The sequence below is a fragment of the Taudactylus pleione genome, unplaced genomic scaffold, assembly GCF_031769625.1.
Source record: "Taudactylus pleione unplaced genomic scaffold, aTauple2 ptg000007l, whole genome shotgun sequence".
NCBI lineage: Eukaryota > Metazoa > Chordata > Amphibia > Anura > Myobatrachidae > Taudactylus > Taudactylus pleione.
Genome location: NW_028284410.1, coordinates 24,160,847 through 24,165,000, shown reverse-complemented (window position 1 = coordinate 24,165,000; position 4,154 = coordinate 24,160,847). Strand labels below are relative to the sequence as shown.

The window sequence follows — 4,154 nt, the reverse complement described above, 5'->3', positions numbered from 1 at the left end:
CCTGGTGGGCCCTTCATGTCCCCGTCTGACATGGTCTCCAAAATTCCCTCCAAGGCCTTTAAAAACCTTCAAATTTGGAGAAACCCATCATCTGGCAACACTGTACTGAGCGCCGCTGCACGATCACATGAGCCTCGGTGGGCCGTGTTACCGAATTGTTATTTTGTTGTATTCCCTAGATTAATGTATATTAACCTCTAATATTACTATTTTATTATTATATTTATTATTGTATATAGCCCTTTTTGTGGAACCTGGAACTGAACCATTTGCAGTTTTGCACCATATGGTCTATGGTAAATCTGGCAATAGTAAATTTCTGTGGTTACCCCCTTCCTTTGCTGCCCTAAGCATGTGCCCATTTTGCTTAATAGTTAATCCAGTCCTTGTCCTAACACTACATAAAGTTCAGTACATCCAGAACAGAGCTCTTCATCCAACCGCCTCCTACTGTTACAACCGTGCTCCAATCTCCCTTAACGTTGACATGACTATCTCCCCTGATCCTCGCACCCACTGCTTTAGTGTCAGCCTTGACTCACCTTTATTTCACAAGTCCAGTCATTTGCACTGTCTTATTACTTCCTCCTCAAAACACTACAATACCAACCTCTTCCCTACGGTCTGTCCAGCTCTTGCACCATGCCCACACCAGTTCCACAAGCTCTTTGTCTAAGCATTGTTCTCTCCCTCTAAACGGTCTCTCTCCCAAGCAGGGCCCTCTACACCAGTGGTCTCCAACCGGTAGCTCACCTAGCTGCAGTACTGCAGAGTAAACTAGGAGGAAGTGACATCTGACATGTGCTTCCCCGTGGCTTCGATGCCATGGCTGAGTCACAGGGAAGCACGTCAGGTGATTGCTGCAGCCACTACAATAATCACCTGACGTGCTTTCCTGTGGTTCCACCCACGGCGTCTACACTACGGCAGAGCGAGAGACTCCTGCCCAGCCCTGCCGGAAAATCACACAGCAGCCCTGGCTATATCTTTTGCTGCTCTACTGCACGTACCTTCTTGGAGCCAGTAATAAACAGTGAAATGTGCCTGTGCTTACATTTTATTTACAAAACGATATCACTGTAATAATTAAATGCATTTTTTTTCTATGAATCATTTTATTTTTTAATTTTCATTAAATTGCTTTCAATTGTTCGGTTATTAACCAGATTTTTTTTCTACAGTTTTAGTAGCTCATCAGGTTTCATTTTTCTAAAGCAGCTCACACCTCAATTAAGGTTGGAGATCACTGCTCTACACTATTTGCCTCATCTACACTTCCCTCATCAGCCTTGTCTCCTTTTATGTGCAACTGTATTTTTCATGATTTGCAACCCTGACTGCATGGTTTTGTGATGCCTTACAAATAAACAATGATTATGAGATTATAAATATACTGTTGTACTTTAATATAGGGATGTCAGATCTACATAATTTGGAATATTTGGCATTTCTTGAAACATAAAAAAAATTTAATTTTCCAAATACAAAGTCAAAATCTTGATTAAAGGGAAACAGAATGACCTTGATTTATTTTTTTACTCCAATTCTTGTTTTGTCCGTCACATTTCCCCTAGAGGTGCTATCATCCTCTAGAATTCAATAATAGCTCCAACAAAAATGCAGGATGAGGGGGCTTCCTTGGTGGTCAGCAGTTTGCTCAGTTGAGAGACATCCAATACTTCGAACATGTTCCAGTCCATTAAGTGTGTTCACGTTACCTGATGTGAATCTGCAATTTATTTTGGAGTAATTTGTTGAGGGATTCTTAATGTGATATTCTGTAGGAACAGCTGTGTTGCTTCAAAGAACAATTGAAAGCAAAAATATACCCTATATAAGCAATGGGATGTAGTTAATAGACCGGCGGACGCGATGCCGCTGGTCTAAATCCCAACTCATTCTGCCCGACAAGGGACTTGAGATGGGCGTCGAAATGCTGGCACCGGAACACCGACCCCCGCCATCCCGATCGTCCTTGATAGCTCGGGTATGGGGGGTGGGGGGGAGGTGTAGGCACCCCCGGAAGGGTTACGGGGCAGGGAGGGGGTTCGTTTGGGCACCCCTGGGGGGGGGGTGGTTATGGTTTGGCACCCCTAAAAGAGGGTTAGGAGGGGCTAACTATTGGTTTCTTAAGAGCTATATTTACTAAGCAGTGGATTTTCAAAACCCTTGAAGTATGCAGATTTTTGCCTGCCATATTTAAAGTGCAATAATATTTAATGTAAAACAAGCCTGATTTTACATTTACTATTATCACCCTTTTAAATATGGCAGGCAACATCGGAAAAAATCATGGGTTTCGAAAATCAACTGCTTAGTAAATATACCTCTCTCTCTAAAGGGACTGCTGATGAGTCCTTTCCAAATTGCCCAAAGCAGAACTGACCACGTTATAACCACCTTGTTTCCAAATGTACAAGCACAGTTATTAGTAACTTATGGATAATGTGAAATCTAAACAATTATATTACTGTGTAGAAAATGATAGGATAAACACAAATTCAATAATGAATGAATACAGCAAATTCCCATGGCATTTCAGAATAATCTGTTGTTAATATTATAGCTGTACCCGGAGAAAGAGGCCTTAATTATTTGTAATGTATACTTAGCTTATAATGTCAACATTATCTATTCACTTGCTGACTTCACTCACTGAAGGGATACTGTGATAATAAATATTAATACCATGCATATATTAATCACCATAAACTCTTGTAAAGTGCTGAACACGAGATCATATCCACGCAAACCACTGTTCCCTAAAACAATTGACTTGGAGAAAAATACTTTCTTAATAATGACAGTTAAATTAATATTACTTTGCAAAAAGGATCTAGAGAAACCATATATTATCGGTAAGTGAAGAAAAATCATCTATGGAGAATAATTTAAGTTAGAAGAATGTGTGATAACAGATGAAAAGCATAATCAGAATAGATAACAAAACAGAATAATGTGAAGCTTAATGGTAGGTTATATGTTATACTGGAGCTTGAAGGCAATAGGATTGGCCAAAATCCAAAAGACAAGCAAATCAGTATAAAATAGAGTATATGTTATTTATTACAAACAATCATAATATTGACTAAGGGGCAGAGACCAATTGTCATTTACTGGACTGAAATGGAGTTCCCCTTTCAAAACAGACAATTAACATTTATTGCATTTTCTGATCAATACAGACATAGGTGATTATCTTTTACTAATGTGCCATTCATCTCTGGCCTGAAATTATTTAATATCTGAGGAGACGCCAAACAACTAAACATACGGACTGGAGTTAATACTGTTAGAACACATGTAAAACAGTTTTAAAATAGAACACATCGCAGCCAATGGCACCTTACCAGCTGATGTCTTTACTAGCGTCCCAGTGCGATACGTAAACGGTGGTAGACTTTATAATGGCATGAAGACGCTAGCGGGGAGCAAGTCGCCTGCGTTTGCATCTTTGCTTTGCGTTTTCACTCTCGTTCTCATCTACCAGCGTAATAAAACGCAGCGAGGAACTAGCTAGACAGATGACCAGTACATTATGCTGTGAGCAGAATGACAGCGAGATGGAGACGACCGTAAAGGACTGATCCATAGCCGATTATTTCTAATAACAATAAAAATAGAGCCAGATCACTACAAAGAAACGAGACTATAATATCAGAGAAGGGTAAATCTGCAATACAGCAGTTAAATCTATACACAATTATAGCTATTTCTATAACAGAAGTGGTAACATAACCGGCTATACCGCGCTATTGAGTGCATTGCTGCATGCGATCCTGAGAGCTTAGTACAATCATCCATAGATCGTCTATACCGAATAGCAGGTGATAATAATACAGACATAGGAGCTGCGCTCTGCTTTTTTTTTTTTTTTTTTAACGCCATTCATCTTCTTACCTTGTATGTACAGCCAGCACCTCGCCGCTTCTTTTTAAACAAGACAATTCCTCTGTCTCTCCCATACGCCTGCATGTTCCATTTTGTGGATCGGCTGCTAAATGACAATGAGGTGATATAACCCGGCCATGCATAATTGTCTACATTCAGCCCTGAGAACACCAGCTCAAATAAAACCAATGTCCTACACAGATGCTCTGGTTGTCCGTTAGCAAAGCGTGTGCATGATGTATGCAGTACACAATATACTAATG

At 40.1% G+C, this 4,154-nt stretch overlaps 1 protein-coding gene across 1 annotated transcript in view; it reads right to left on the bottom strand.

Moving 5' to 3' along the window:
* The window catches only part of MAN1C1 (mannosidase alpha class 1C member 1), a 155,996-nt gene extending 152,043 nt beyond the window's left edge, over positions 1–3,953 (bottom strand). The window contains exon 1 of the mRNA XM_088460584.1: positions 3,901–3,953. The gene's annotated coding sequence lies outside the window, so the exon portion shown is untranslated. The remainder of the gene's footprint in view (positions 1–3,900) is intronic.
* Positions 3,954–4,154: the final 201 nt, after the last annotated feature.